The sequence below is a fragment of the Glandiceps talaboti genome, chromosome 4, assembly GCF_964340395.1.
Source record: "Glandiceps talaboti chromosome 4, keGlaTala1.1, whole genome shotgun sequence".
NCBI lineage: Eukaryota > Metazoa > Hemichordata > Enteropneusta > Spengelidae > Glandiceps > Glandiceps talaboti.
Window position 1 is genome coordinate 2,666,779 of NC_135552.1, and position 17,815 is coordinate 2,684,593.

A 17,815-nucleotide genomic window follows, 5' to 3' on the forward strand; every position below is an offset into this window, starting at 1 on the left:
ACTTCACTGAAAACTGTGAGCTTATAGTGCATTGTTGATGTGCTGTGTTATGTTATGTCATGTGTGAATGTGTAGAGATAACGACAGTTTGTCTTTATAGTAATTAATGAGGTTGACTTTATTATCTTAAAACAGATGAACTCATCACAAGTGAGTAGTTTTTATACAGTTTGTAGCAGGCAAAGTGGGATAGTTGAAATGTGTTGTAACTAATACTAATAATCTGGATACTAGTTCTCTTCTTGATAACTAACAAAACTGTCTGCATCACTACTGTTATCATCATTTTTCTCCAAGGACCACACCTTCCATGTTATCATTTTCCTCTACTATTTCTGGTGGTGAGTCAGCACCCTTACGAAGTAAATCCTCACTCAAATTGTTCTGATCAACGTGTGTTCCTGGGGAGGTGATTTCTATCACGTCTTCTATGTCTTTTGAATTCAAATTCAGAAGGACTTGACATTTTGTCACATCTACCGTCTCTTTAGCTCCTACACAGACATCGATAGTTGTGCTGTCACCATTCATTTGCACCAATCCCTCGGCTTCGGAACATATCGATCTTAATGCCCCCATGCCAAATTTCACTTTGTGCTCCATAAACTGCAGTGAAGTGATTATGAAGTCGAGTCTGCAGTCTTGGGAAGAAGCCAGCCGAGAAAGTATCTGTCCCATCATGGCATCCAAACCTCTGGCCTCTGAATGTGTTAAATTTTTCAGTAATCTTTCATTGATCCGTTGGCATGCTAGCTTGATCTTCTAAAAGAGCTGGAATGATAAAACTGCATCTGGAATGATAACACTACATTGATATGCGCATCAGATACACCTAGATCATTCTCAACCTCACAGAGTAGTTCAAACTCTTTAAGCAGTTTGATGAGTAAACTAACATCTGCATCTTCGCAAAAAACCATCTCAAGATTACCAACGCTGTAGGAAATGGCATGAGAAGTAAAATGATTTATAAATGGCATGAGAAGTAAAATGATTTATAAATGGCATGAGAAGTAAAATGATTTATAAATGGCATGAGAAGTAAAATGATTTATAAATGGCATGAGAAGTAAAATAATCTATAAATGGCATGAGAAGTAAAATGATCTGTAAATGGCATGAGAAGTAAAATGAGCTATAAATGGCATGAGAAGTAAAATGATTTATAAATGGCATGAGAAGTAAAATGAGCTCTAAATGGCATGAGAAGTAAAATGAGCTGTAAATGGCATGAGAAGTAAAATGATGAATAAATGGCATGAGAAGTAAAATAATCTATAAATGGCATGAGAAGTAAAATGAGCTATAAATGGCATGAGAAGTAAAATGAGCTGTAAATGGCATGAGATAATCTATAAATGGCATGAGAAGTAAAATGAGCTATAAATGGCATGAGATAATCTATAAATGGCATGAGAAGTAAAATGAGCTATAAATGGCATGAGATAATCTATAAATGGCATGAGAAGTAAAATGATTTATAAATGGCATGAGAAGTAAAATGATTTATAAATGGCATGGGAAGTAAAATGATCTATAAATGGCATGAGAAGTAAAATGATCTATAAATGGCATGAGAAGTAAAATGATCTATAAATGGCATGAGAAGTAAAATGATCTATAAATGGCATGAGATAATCTATAAATGGCATGAGAAGTAAAATAATCTATGAATGGCATGAGAAGTAAAATGATCTGTAAATGGCATGAGAAGTAAAATGATTTATAAATGGCATGAGAAGTTAAATGATCTATAAATGGCATGAGAAGTAAAATAATCTATGAATGGCATGAGAAGTAAAATAATCTATAAATGGCATGAGAAGTAAAGTGATTTATAAATGGCATGAGAAGTTAAATGATCTATAAATGGCATGAGAAGTAAAATGATCTATAAATGGCATGAGAAGAAATATGGTCTATACATGGCATGAGAAGAAATATGGTCTATAAATGGCATGAGACGCAAAAAACAATTTATAAATGGCATGAGAAGTAAAATGATCTATAAATGGCATGAGGTAATCTATAAATGGCATGAGAAGTAAAATAGCCTATAAATGGCATGAGATAATTTATAAATGGCATGAGAAGTAAAATGATGTATAAATGGCATGAGACGAAAAAAAAACAATTTATAAATGGCATGAGAAGTAAAATGATCTATAAATGGCATGAGAAGCAAAAAACAATTTATAAATGGCATGGGAAGTAAAATGATCTATAAAAGGCACGAGAAGTAAAATGAGCTATTAATGGCATGAGAAGTAAAATGATCTATAAATGGCATGAGAAGTAAAATGATTTATAAATGGCATGAGAAGTAAAATGAGCTATAAATGGCATGAGAAGTAAAATGATCTATAAATGGCATGAGAAGTAAAATGAGCTATAAATGGCATGAGATGTAAAATGATCTATAAATGGCATGAGAAGTAAAATGAGATATAAATGGCATGAGAAGTAAAATGATCTATAAATGGCATGAGAAGTAAAATGATCTATAAATGGCATGAGAAGTAAAATGAGCTGTAAATGGCATGAGAAGTAAAATGATGAATAAATGGCATGAGAAGTAAAATGAGCTATAAATGGCATGAGAAGTAAAATGAGCTATAAATGGCATGAGAAGTAAAATGATTTATAAATGGCATGAGAAGTAAAATGAGCTATAAATGGCATGAGAAGTAAAATGATGAATAAATGGCATGAGAAGTAAAATGAGCTATAAATGGCATGAGAAGTAAAATGAGCTATAAATGGCATGAGAAGTAAAATGATCTATAAATGGCATGAGAAGTAAAATGATCTATAAATGGCATGAGAAGTAAAATGAGCTATAAATGGCATGAGAAGTAAAATGAGCTATAAATGGCATGAGAAGTAAAATGAGCTGTAAATGGCATGAGAAGTAAAATGATCTATAAATGGCATGAGAAGTAAAATGATGAATAAATGGCATGAGAAGTAAAATGATTTATAAATGGCATGAGAAGTAAAATGAGCTATAAATGGCATGAGAAGTAAAATGATCTATACATGGCATGAGAAGTAAAATGATTTATAAATGGCATGAGAAGTAAAATGAGCTATAAATGGCATGAGAAGTAAAATGATGAATAAATGGCATGAGAAGTAAAATGATTTAGAAATGGCATGAGAAGTAAAATGATTTATAAATGGCATGAGAAGTAAAATGATTTATAAATGGCATGAGAAGTAAAATGATCTATAAATGGCATGAGAAGTAAAATGATCTATAAATGGCATGAGAAGTAAAATGAGCTGTAAATGGCATGAGAAGTAAAATGATGAATAAATGGCATGAGAAGTAAAATGAGTTATAAATGGCATGAGAAGTAAAATGAGCTATAAATGGCATGAGAAGTAAAATGATCTATACATGGCATGAGAAGTAAAATGATTTATAAATGGCATGAGAAGTAAAATGAGCTATAAATGGCATGAGAAGTAAAATGATCTATACATGGCATGAGAAGTAAAATGATTTATAAATGGCATGAGAAGTAAAATGAGCTATAAATGGCATGAGAAGTAAAATGATGAATAAATGGCATGAGAAGTAAAATGATTTATAAATGGCATGAGAAGTAAAATGATTTATAAATGGCATGAGAAGTAAAATGATCTATAAATGGCATGAGAAGTAAAATGATCTATAAATGGCATGAGAAGTAAAATGAGCTGTAAATGGCATGAGAAGTAAAATGATGAATAAATGGCATGAGAAGTAAAATGATTTATAAATGGCATGAGAAGTAAAATGAGCTATAAATGGCATGAGAAGTAAAATGATCTATACATGGCATGAGAAGTAAAATGATTTATAAATGGCATGAGAAGTAAAATGAGCTATAAATGGCATGAGAAGTAAAATGATGAATAAATGGCATGAGAAGTAAAATGATTTATAAATGGCATGAGAAGTAAAATGATTTATAAATGGCATGAGAAGTAAAATGATTTATAAATGGCATGAGAAGTAAAATGATCTATAAATGGCATGAGAAGTAAAATGATCTATAAATGGCATGAGAAGTAAAATGAGCTGTAAATGGCATGAGAAGTAAAATGATGAATAAATGGCATGAGAAGTAAAATGAGCTATAAATGGCATGAGAAGTAAAATGAGCTATAAATGGCATGAGAAGTAAAATGATTTATAAATGGCATGAGAAGTAAAATGAGCTATAAATGGCATGAGAAGTAAAATGATGAATAAATGGCATGAGAAGTAAAATGAGCTATAAATGGCATGAGAAGTAAAATGAGCTATAAATGGCATGAGAAGTAAAATGATCTATAAATGGCATGAGAAGTAAAATGATCTATAAATGGCATGAGAAGTAAAATGAGCTATAAATGGCATGAGAAGTAAAATGAGCTATAAATGGCATGAGAAGTAAAATGAGCTGTAAATGGCATGAGAAGTAAAATGATCTATAAATGGCATGAGAAGTAAAATGATGAATAAATGGCATGAGAAGTAAAATGATTTATAAATGGCATGAGAAGTAAAATGAGCTATAAATGGCATGAGAAGTAAAATGATCTATACATGGCATGAGAAGTAAAATGATTTATAAATGGCATGAGAAGTAAAATGAGCTATAAATGGCATGAGAAGTAAAATGATGAATAAATGGCATGAGAAGTAAAATGATTTATAAATGGCATGAGAAGTAAAATGATTTATAAATGGCATGAGAAGTAAAATGATTTATAAATGGCATGAGAAGTAAAATGAGCTCTAAATGGCATGAGAAGAAAAATGATGAATAAATGGCATGAGAAGTAAAATGAGCTCTAAATGGCATGAGAAGTAAAATGATGAATAAATGGCATGAGAAGTAAAATGATCTATAAATGGCATGAGAAGTAAAATGATGAATAAATGACATGAGAACTAAAATGATCTATAAATGGCATGAGAAGTAAAATAATCTATAAATGGCATGAGAAGTAAAATGATGAATAAATGGCATGAGAAGTAAAATGATTTATAAATGGCATGAGAAGTAAAATGATTTATAAATGGCATGAGAAGTAAAATGATTTATAAATGGCATGAGAAGTAAAATGATTTATAAATGGCATGAGAAGTAAAATGATGAATAAATGGCATGAGAAGTAAAATGATCTATAAATGGCATGAGAAGTAAAATGATTTATAAATGGCATGAGAAGTAAAATGATTTATAAATGGCATGAGAAGTAAAATGAGCTATAAATGGCATGAGAAGTAAAATGATTTATAAATGGCATGAGAAGTAAAATGAGCTATAAATGGCATGAGAAGTAAAATGAGCTCTAAATGGCATGAGAAGTAAAATGATCTATAAATGGCATGAGAAGTAAAATGAGCTATAAATGGCATGAGAAGTAAAATGATCTATACATGGCATGAGAAGTAAAATGAGCTCTAAATGGCATGAGAAGTAAAATGATGAATAAATGGCATGAGAAGTAAAATGATGAATAAATGGCATGAGAAGTAAAATGATGAATAAATGGCATGAGAAGTAAAATGAGCTCTAAATGGCATGAGAAGTAAAATGAGCTCTAAATGGCATGAGAAGTAAAATGAGCTATAAATGGCATGAGAAGTAAAATGATCTATACATGGCATGAGAAGTAAAATGAGCTATAAATGGCATGAGAAGTAAAATGATGAATAAATGGCATGAGAAGTAAAATGATCTATAAATGGCATGAGATAATCTATAAATGGCATGAGAAGTAAAATAATTCAGATATAATAAATTTCAGTTTCTGGACATGTTTTAGCATATTGGATGACTAGGACATTATTTTATTTTAGAAATCTTTCATTGATTTTAAATCTAATGTAATTGAAGAAAATGGTTCCAAACTTTGGGTAGATAACAGAAATTTGTTTACATCATGAGCAGAATAGTGCATCATGTTAACAAATGTCCAAAGAAACATAGATAAGGTCTAAACGTTTTTTGTCATGAGAAAAAGAACTTGTGGTAACTAACCGTCCCCAGTATATCGATCTTTCCTCTATTAACTGTATAGTAATACAAATTATGATTGACTCTAACCATGCAATGCAATCTTACATGAGATGCTCAATATCCAAGTGAAAGATGGTTGTTCAGTCTTGTAGTAAGAGTTTGGATCTACACTTTAATAAGGATAAAGCTGGAAGGTGTCGAGTACCTCTGTCTGAGTGCGGGCTAGCGCCCTCAGTGTCAACCGTCGGTCACTAAAGAAAGAGGTTTGCTCGAGGGCGTACCAGCTAGACTGGCAGATATTTACCTCTACCAGATCATGAAGAAACTAGGTGGCCTTCTTTAAGAAGTCTTCATTTACAAGTGGATCAAACTCCTTCATCTTCTGTACGTAGGAATTCCAGTACAGAACTGGATATAAGGATCCCTCACACCATGTAGTATTTCTTTTCATTATCGCCTTGCACATAATGGGCAGAGTTTATTCTCTCTTAAAATAAACCATATTCAATTCAATAGTTTGATTTATTAAACATATGGATGAGGATTTGATATAATCTATTTCAGATTTTTAATTCATAAAATGTTATCATTAATAGCTTCACAATGACAAATCAACGTGAAACAACAAATGCCAAGCCCTTTTTTGTAACTCAATAAAATAATGTACGTACATTAGCTTTTTGCACTAAATTAAGTTACAAACATAGACTTGGCATATGTCATTTCACATTGAGTTACAAACACAGACTTGGCTTGGAAGAGTTTTTTTGGGAAAAGATACCAAATGGAGTTGCTTGAAAAAAAATCCCGATAAGTTGGTGATGGGGAAAAAAAAGACAGACCATTGCTGTTAGGGGAAAACATTTTTGGCAGGGATATGATGCACAGGTTCGAGTATACTGTTCAACCTGCGCGTACCTCTCCAACCAGGACACTTCTCAAATCATGACAAACATTTTCAAACACATGTCAGGGACCAGTCAGTTTCGTTAGCCTGTGGTATATATATATATATATATATTTGTTCTTGTCTCTGTTTCTGTCATAAAAGTTTTAATATGACTTTATGTAAGAGTTCAAACGTAACTTTACATACATACATACATAAAATCATACATATACATGTGTTACCTATATACCACACTATTTACAGTACATGCCATGTAAATGTTTGGCTGTTTCACAATCAGTGCTTCACTTATCTTGCACTTTGGGGTAAAAGTGAACTTGAAGGTTTTGTAATGGTATAATCTTCATAGATAGTTTATAAAATATCTTAATCTAAATTGTTCTAGTCTCTTCAGTATGAACTTGTCAGAAGGGATGAATATACTTCCTATTTCGGACACTACATGTATTGACACCACAATTCAAATTCAAGTTTCTATTGTACACTAGGTATGACCACCTAAAGTTCTCTAACATACCAGTGACTTTATTATACATGCAATATACGAATGTTACGGGCCGGCACTTTTATGTGACATGGGAAATTCATTTAAAAACTTATATTTACTTCAGTTTTTCGAAGCATGGAAATATTACCTCAGAGGTTATGAATAACCTAAAAATTGACTAGCACATTATAGAAACAAAAACACCCCAGATCTGCCAGGGCGAAAACCCCTAGGACTTATTCATCCCAGAGGTCACTCATGCATTAAACCAGCAATAAGATTCACCAAAATCGGCTTTAAGATTAAGAAACTTCCAAAGCTTCTAGGGGAGACCCCTATAAGAGGTGGACATACCCAGTATCCAGCTCTTTCCCCTACCTCTTACTGTCAAGATACTATCAAAATTTTATTTAAAAATGTTCAACCTTGTGTATTTGCTTTTTACATGTTGGTGCTGTCTTGTAAAGTTTGTAAATTATTGTCTGAAAGTGTCTGTGAATAGCCTAAACATTGGCTTTAAGAGTAAAAATCCTCCAGGGCTTCTAGGACGCCTAGAACGCCCCCAAGTGGTCATGTCCCAGTCTGAAGCTCTTCCCTCCACCTCTTACTGTCAAGATGCTATGAAACTGTATTTCAAAATTATTACAACCAAATTTGCTTTTTACATGTTGGTGCTGTCTTGTAAAGCTTGGAGATTATAGAGAGGTATATATATTCCCCTCTCAAGCTTAAAATGTCCCACTACATTTCATTGTCAAGATGCTATTAAACTCCCTTTGAAATATTTTTACCCTGTGTAGTCAATAATTATATGATAGTGATATCGCTGGATCTGAGAGAGTATTTGCAAAACAGTCAATCAGTCAAAAAGTGCCATATTGTTCCGCCTTCATAGTTTGCAATATAGACATGACTAGGCTGTGCACTTCATAACTAAAGTGCCATATTGTTCTCCCTTCATAGTTTGCAATATAGACATTTTTAAATGTCTTTGTTTATACTCAATTTCATGAGTTAACCATACAACGAAAAGTTTTGGTCTTTTAACTTGTCTGGGTTCAGAAGTTATTGTCAAACGATCACAAATAATTAATTATGCAAATGACTCATTCATTTTCATTTTATATTTAGCAATACGTATTAATTTATGTGGCTTGCTTCCAGTCACAAAGTTGTAGCTTGCTTGTGAAATGGTATAAACCGGTATGACATTCACAATATACTTATCAGTTGGTTTTTATAAAAATGCATTACTGAGAGTTCATTTGTTTTTGTTTTGTATGGTTCCCTTGACATGAGTATAGTTACACAATAGTATAGATTACTGAATAATAAATGTTGTCTTTATTAATTCTACATCATTACATTCACACACACAACGAATGTAAATCACCTATGTGTACTGCCGATACCAAAGTAAACGTTTCACTTTTTTGCCATAAAGGGCGCCCTAACATAAGTACTCATGTTGTTCATGAAGGTGTGGTTAAAGTTGACTAGTGTTTGTCAAGATAAGAATCAAAACTTATTTTGGACAAAACAGTGTTGTATTGAAAAGTATAGCTTCTATATGACAGTCACAACTGAGGACGGAAGTTATAAAATAATAACAAATATTTACATATATAAATCTTAGAAATTCTAACAAAAAAAGTCCTGAAATTTGGTCATACATTTTTGGTATATGAAGCAACCACATGGACAACATTGACACAAAGGTCAGAAGTAAGGGCAGATCTACCTAAAATTATCACAAGTTTATTGACTCTTTGGCAGAAGTAATTTAGAGTAATGTCTTTGTGACATTAAAGGGGCCCAATTTGAGTTTATATGCATAATACAGGTACTCACAGTATTCTACTTACTGATGTATACTTAACTACCACTTGCAATTGACTGAACTCAAACCTGGTATTAGGATATAACCTATCAACGGTGAACGATCCGATAATGTATACTACACACACACACACACACACACACACACACACACACATACATGTATATATATATATATATATATATATATATATATATATATATATATATATATATATATATATATATATATATATATATATATATATATATATATATATATATATATATATATATATGTGTGTGTGTGTGTGTGTTATATCATGGTTATATGTGTCTACATCACTGGTGATGTGGTGTTCAAAATATGTTTGGAATTGTCAATTTTCCATAAAATTTGCTTGTGAGCTTTTTGATTACATTATTCCCAATGATTTCCTATATTCAGCCAAAAAAATACGTAGTGACCTAAGGGGTTTTGTGTATCACTTTTTGACTTAATACTAGACCCCTTAGTTTACTGGTATTGTGCTAAGCTGTTTCATGAAAAAAAATGAGGAATACTTAAATATTGTCTGAAGGAAGAATAACTAAATGTTAGATTGAACACACAAATACTTTATTAATTATACAAGTCATAAACAATAAAGACAACATTTTGAATATTTTCATGATGTCAAATTCAAAATAATGTTGAATGTTTTTTCAAAATTAAAGAAGCCACTTTAGAATGACTGCAATACAGCAAATGTAAAAATAAATGTCTGTTTCCGATAACATGACTTGAGAAAATTTTATTTCATGTTGCAATTTTTCCATTTTCACTTTTTTTGAGAAACTGCTTCAACCAATAGACGGGATACTTATTGTCACAATTCTGTGATAGTTAAAGGGGATTTAAATGAAGAGAATTATATGTGAAGCAGACAAACAGAACATCACATGCAGACTGTACTGCATAAATTATACGTGAAGCAGACAAACAGAACATCACATGCAGACTGTACTGTGTAAATTATATGTGAAGCAGACAAACAGAACATCACATACAGACTGTACTGCATAAATTATATATGAAGCAGACAAACAGAACATCACATACAGACTGTATTGCATAAATTATATGTGAAGCAGACAAACAGAACATCACATGCAGACTGTAATGCATAAATTATATACGAAGCAGACAAACAGAACATCACATACAGACTTTACTGCATAAATTATATGTGAAGCAGACAAACAGAACATCACATGCAGACTGTACTGCATAAATTATATGTGAAGCAGACAAACAGAACATCACATACAGACTGTACTGCATAAATTATATGTGAAGCAGACAAACAGAACATCACATACAGACTGTACTGCATAAATTATATATGAAGCAGACAAACAGAACATCACATACAGACTGTAATGCATAAATTATATACGAAGCAGACAAACAGAACATCACATACAGACTGTACTGCATAAATTATATGTGAAGCAGACAAACAGAACATCACATGCAGACTGTAATGCATAAATTATATACGAAGCAGACAAACAGAACATCACATACAGACTTTACTGCATAAATTATATATGAAGCAGACAAACAGAACATCACATGCAGACTGTACTGCATACATTATATATGAAGCAGACAAACAGAACATCACATACAGACTGTATTGCATAAATTATATGTGAAGCAGACAAACAGAACATCACATGCAGACTGTAATGCATAAATTATATACGAAGCAGACAAACAGAACATCACATACAGACTTTACTGCATAAATTATATGTGAAGCAGACAAACAGAACATCACATGCAGACTGTACTGTGTAAATTATATGTGAAGCAGACAAACAGAACATCACATGCAGACTGTACTGCATAAATTATACGTGAAGCAGACAAACAGAACATCACATGCAGACTGTACTGTGTAAATTATATGTGAAGCAGACAAACAGAACATCACATGCAGACTGTACTGCATAAATTATATGTGAAGCAGACAAACAGAACACCACATGCAGACTGTACTGTGTAAATTATATGTGAAGCAGACAAACAGAACATCACATGCAGACTGTACTGTGTAAATTATATGTGAAGCAGACAAACAGAACATCACATGCAGACTGTACTGTGTAAATTATATGTGAGGCAGACAAACAGAACATCACATGCAGACTGTAATGCATAAATTATATATGAAACAGACAAACAGAACATCACATGCAGACTGTAATGCATACATTCAAATTACCGTCTGAAAAGAACTTATGTTTCTGAAAAGACTCGGTCTCTCTGGAATGTGATACTTTGAATTCAAATTACAGTCTGAAAAGACCTGGTCTCTCTGAAAAGACTCGGTCTCTCTGAAAAGACCCAGTCTCTCTGATACAGCTGAAAAGACTAGGTCTCTCTGGAAAGACCTTGTCTCTCTGAAAAGACATGGTCTCTCTGAAAAGACTCAGTCTCTGGAAAGACCTTATCTCTCTGAAAAGACTCGATCTCTCTGAAAAGACTTGGTCTCTCTGAAAAGACCCAATGTCTCTGGAAAGACCTGGTCTCTCTGAAAAGACCAGTCTCTCTGAAAAGAGTCGATCTCTCTGGAATATGATACTTTGTCAAGAAATTTACACGTAATAAAAGTAAATTCTCACCATATTACCTCTGTGAATATAAACAAATGTTTAGAGTTGGAGGCTTAAACTAGGGTTGGTCATGTTACAGGAAACACATTTTTTAAAATTTGACCTGATAATTACCATGGCAACGCTTCTTGACATTAAACAAAAGAATCTGATTTAGAAAAGCAGTAACTGTATATCTGTGTTTTTTGTGAAGAGCTTATCAAGTCGACTTGATTGCGTTATCCAAAGTTACCCATCAAATATTGTAACAAGTTTACCTGATTTTACCCGGGTTTGTACCATGATATGTAATCATAGCAAATACACTGTCATGCTGAGAATATTTCCTTTTGTTTTAGTTGGATATTAACATCTATTTACATCAATTGAAATGATGTACTAACTATGTAAATGTGCTTAGCAACAAGACCGCACCCATAGCAACAACCAAATGATCACATTGCAAGATAACAACAGGGATTAATAGACAAATGAATAAACATTCAAAAAATGTACGTAAATGTGTCAAGTAACAAGACCTGGCCCATAGCAACAACCAAATACAGTTGTGCTACAACGTCGTTGGTGGTATTTTATTGATTTTTCATTTGAACAATTTCTCATCTACCCACCCAAAGTAATGTCCCCATCAAATATCAAGGCAATCGGATATATGGGGTAGTTCATTGGTCTTGTCTAAGAACTGAACCAAGTCAGTGCACATATGACTGAATAAAGGCTAATGTCATGTTAATCAAAATGGCTCTAAGTCGGCTAAATTGCAGCATATCCCAAAGCAAATTGACGTGCATATCTAAGTCATAGTTAATTATCGTTTTACTAAGTTTAAAAGAAAGCAGTTCATGAATGTCCAAGAAATGGGTATGGACGGACATATGGAGACCAATCTATAAGCCCCCCCCCCCCCCATCCCCGGACTACGTCCTCGGCGGGAGCTAATGATGCAAGATTTTAATCACAAGCTTTGTCATACTATAATAACCAAATACATGTACTTGAAACTGCAACTGATGTAAGCTCCACACGACCCGTAACACGTCTCTAGGTCATGATGTCATCTTTCCATGATAAATAAACCCACAGAAAATATAATGAAATTGAATTTAGGAAAACATTTCCCTTTGCTGTAGTACCAACAAGGGGTGATGCATCTAGTAAATAATAAATGAATTTGTCATTCGCAAACATGCCCATAGTGTGTGTTTCTTTGTGGGCAAAATTTCATCATCGCAGCCCGATACCTTTGAACTATTGACAAGAGTAGATTGTTATCCAACAATTTTTATTGTTATTTGCTGTATATTAAAAGTTTAAAGATCGACATGATCACGTGTTGTGAACGTTAGTTGTGCAATTTTGAGCTTATTTGTAAATGTCAAATTGATCGCACAAGTGATTTCAACTTGATCGTTACTAGTTGTAAACACAATTGTAAATTGAGATTTCTATCTAGATATCAATTAACTTAGTACCCTTTTAGCAACCACCTATATAATGCAATAAACAAACAAAAACGTGTATGAGTATGAGTATTTGATATTTAAAAATAGTATATAAATCACAGTAAATAAAGAATTAATCGAACTGCACTCCCATACCATAGGCTTTATTCATTACATATTTTGAACAGTTCACAAAGAGTTCCTGTGACAAGATTATTATCCTTTCCAGCTTCTTCACAATGCCAAAGATAATCATCTACCTGCATGCCAATCTGTCTGTTTTATCTGCCTCTACTAAGTTTTGACTTCCCTTCACACATAAATAGAATTTCACATACATTCATATACGTATACACACACACACACACATACATATATACACGCACGCACGCACGCAAACACACATACATACATACATACATACATACATACATACATACATACATACATACATACATACATACATATACACACATATATACATATACAGACAGAGACAGACAGACAGACAGACAGACAGACAGACAGACAGACACATATTACAATTTACTAGGTCTATTACATCTATAAATGAACAATTCTTTAGATAATAGTCCAACCCTGCCACCATATGAACAACAGGTGTGTATTAATAGGTAACATTTACACATGATACAAGATCATCGTAAATCGATATGGTCAATTCAATATCTTGTCGGGGTTAGTGTCACCTTATCATAACAATTGTTGCTCAGGAAGCTAAGAGGAGCAAAGATGGAATTTTGATACACTTCTGACAAATGACAGGAAGCAATCTGATGCTCCTGTCTCAATTACGTCTATTAGCAGACTGCGTAAGGTCTTGTTGGCAACAACTTTCCCCTTTATAGTCGCCTTGAGATGCATCCGAAGTGAATCAAGATTTAATATAATCATCAGCTACACAAACCATAACTTGGTCAATGGAACCACATTCATGTTATTAGATGTGTGTAAAGTAGATACCGTGTTAAGAGTGTCATCTATATCGCAAGACATTTGTAAAATAGCAGATATCTTGTAGAAATGTAAACCCAAAGGATTCTCCCATGTAATACTTGGAATACGTTATAACGGATTTTATTTCACTATATATATGAGCCGAGTTTGCCTCCTGTTTATCAAGGCTGTGATCGATAGATTTTAATTTCAACGCTGCATTCTCCTGGGATTCACTGATAGCACGAAAAGTGGATCGTGTTAAATTAATGTTATCACATGGGAACGTATTGGATTGCTTCTTCAGCGAGAGAAAAAACGCAATAGCATCAATCACAGCAACTGTTTTTACTTAAATACAGATGTGAATCTCTGACTCTGACTTATTCTCATTTACGTCTTCGTTTATATTCGTTTTTATGCAGTAACAACCTGAATTTGTTCATCAACATACAACGAAAACGAGAAAGAGAATTTGAACATTTCTTGAATATGATGGATTACTCTTGATTCCACGCTACAAATGAAAGTGTACAACGTTATCATTCTTGAACGTCAAAGGAAATAAATCATTGCCTCAAAAAAAATAACTACTGCGATAACAAATGTTTATAGACTCTGGGTTCAGAGTTGAAAATAAAAGTTCCTCTTCACAGAGTCAAACAATTTATGAAAGCGAATCCAAAATTTTGGCACGTCGCCAGGGTTCATTTCACGTCTCTCAGACGAGACGCGCGACAACATCCCACCGTATACTACACCCTGACGATTCTGACGAGACGTCAGCGGAACTTGATAGACATATAGATATATAGGTAGGTAGGTAGGAAGGTTAATAGATAGAGAGGTAGATAGGTAGCCAGATAGATAGATAGATAGATAGATAGATAGATTTATAGATAGATTTATAGATAGATAGATAGATAGATAGATAGATAGATAGATAGATAGATAGATAGATAGATAGAAAAAAAACTAAAAGAATGCAGTATTTTATCCTATATTGAACTATTCATCTTGCCCTTAAGTAGCTTCGAGCGCATTTCAAAGTCAACCCAATATCCTGTCTTTTAGCTCTATTTCCATGGAAACGGAACTAAAACACTAACCTTACCTCATCACATTCGATTTACTGTTCTTGTTCAGCGCCATAGAACAATACATGTTACTGAATTTTGGTTCAATACAAAATGATTGATTGATTAATTGATCGATCGATCGATCGATCGATCGATTGAGTGAGTGAGTGAGTGAGTGAGTGAGTGAGTGAGTGAGTGAGTGAGTGAGTGAGTGAGTGAGTGAGTGAGTGAGTGAGTGAGTGAGTGAGTGAGTGAGTGAGTGAGTGAGTGAGTGAGTGAGTGAGTGAGTGAGTGAGTGAGTGAGTGATCGATCGATCGATTGATTGATTGATTGGTTGATCACTCAAACTTGGTACGTATTCTTTGAAATAGAGATACAAATATTTCCAAGCTTTCACCCTAAGGTATGAAAATAAAGAAAATATCCCTCTATATTTGGCTGGGCAAAGCCAAGTAAATGATGTCAAATGTATGAACTTTCATTTCCACTCATTATCTTTCTGCCTTTCTTACTTCATAATAATACTTTGAAATTAATAAATGAAAGATAGGTTAAAGTGACTCACATGTTTACTTAATAAATAATCTACACAGGAAATTTCGAGTGTCTGGAGTACGTCTTACGTTCCAATCTTACTGGTTGACCTTTACCTTTAGATACGTGTACTTCTAAATAGCACATCACATACCTACTGATTAAGATAAGGAAAGCACACAGGTCACTTGATGTAATCGTACGGAAGATCTCGGTTTTGATATCGTCTTTAAATCCATCTCTCTATCAAGGTTTATGAAAGAATAACTAAAGTATATTGATGTGTTTTTTAAAGTGGCCATATGGATGAAGAATGGACGTTTACTTTTAATCTAGAAAACAATTAACTTTGCATGTGTTCATTCTTGAAACAAAAACAATGTGAAATAGCATAGACCAAGTTCATCTTTGTAACTCTGAATTTGAAAAGCTAAAAATATAATTAAAAACCACAAAATATTTGTTTTTGTACGTACAAGAAGTGAATTATAAGCAAACTTGATAAACACAAGTACTGAACCTGTCATCACATGACTAATGAATTAAGTGGGGACGTGACGCAGGGATTACTTTTTTATTATGCCTACCTGAGAATAAATTTTCCTAACAATACTAGATTACAAGTACATAATGAAGTCATACGATCAGAACAGCTGTGTGAAGAAACAAAGACTTAGATATGTCAGATTTAGAAACTAGTCTTATGAAACCCCGATAGGCACGTGCATAGAAAACCACGGTTGACAGCATGCTAGTCAGCTTTCCTCAAATAATTGGATGGCACTACCTGAGGAGAGGCAACAGAGAAGAACGTGTGAATTGAATTCAGCGTGACGGTATGCCATTCGCAGGCCAGATATACATTCTAAGTATTGTACAAGTATAAAAACCCACGATTGTCATCTTACAAGGAAGTAAAATGTGAACAGGAAATCGATATAGTAAATGCCATGGGCGTTTGGAAGCCATAGAGGAATCAATTTCACGCCTAGTGTGAGTTTCATCAAACAGAGTGTAACGTTCTCAAATTTCTTGCTATCATATTTTTGCATCACTTCACAACCAGTAAACGTCGGTTAAATATCCTTCATATACATTCACAGTAGCATACTTATAAATGAAAAACAACCCCTGGAGAACAGCAAAAGTATCTGATGGTTTGATGTTTCTATCAAAACTTAAGATCAGCCAGACTTGTAGTAAAAAGATAAACTGCAACGAGACGATGTATGGAATATGACTGGAACCAAGGCTTGATTAAAGCCTAGGAGAGACAGTACAGGTGCTCCCAGCACCGTGGTCAAAATCCAAGTCCCAGAGATAGGAGAGACAGGTGCTCCCAGCTCCGTGGTCAAAATCCAAGCCCCAGAGATAGGAGAGACAGGTGCTCCCAGCTCCGTGGTCAAAATCCAAGTCCCAGAGATAGGAGAGACAGGTGCTCCCAGCACCGTGGTCAAAATCCAAGTCCCAGAGATAGGAGAGACAGGTGCTCCCACCCATGTGAGATATTGCAATAAAAGATATTCATTTCTCTAACTAGGTGTTTGGTGACATGTATAAACAATGTCACGTCAGAACCCAAACGCAGTAATTACAAATTCATGACATTTCCTTGCGATAATATGATCCTTCATTTAAAAGGTAACGTTCAGCCAGACTTATTTCTTAGTGTCACGACAAAGGGGTTACAATAGCTGTGATGTTATCACCAGAACTAGAGGTTTCCCATAAACCCTTGCAGGAACTCCCTACAAATTGTAGGCTACAATGGCTGAACACATGTCAAGTGCAGTTGACCTTCTTTTCTTACAAGATTTCAAAGTTTAGCAAAATACCAAGGTGCTGTTTTATCAACCAAAAGTTGATAAGCTGATACTTTAGCAGTAATCAATGTCAAGAGTTCAAAACTAAATCCGAGGTT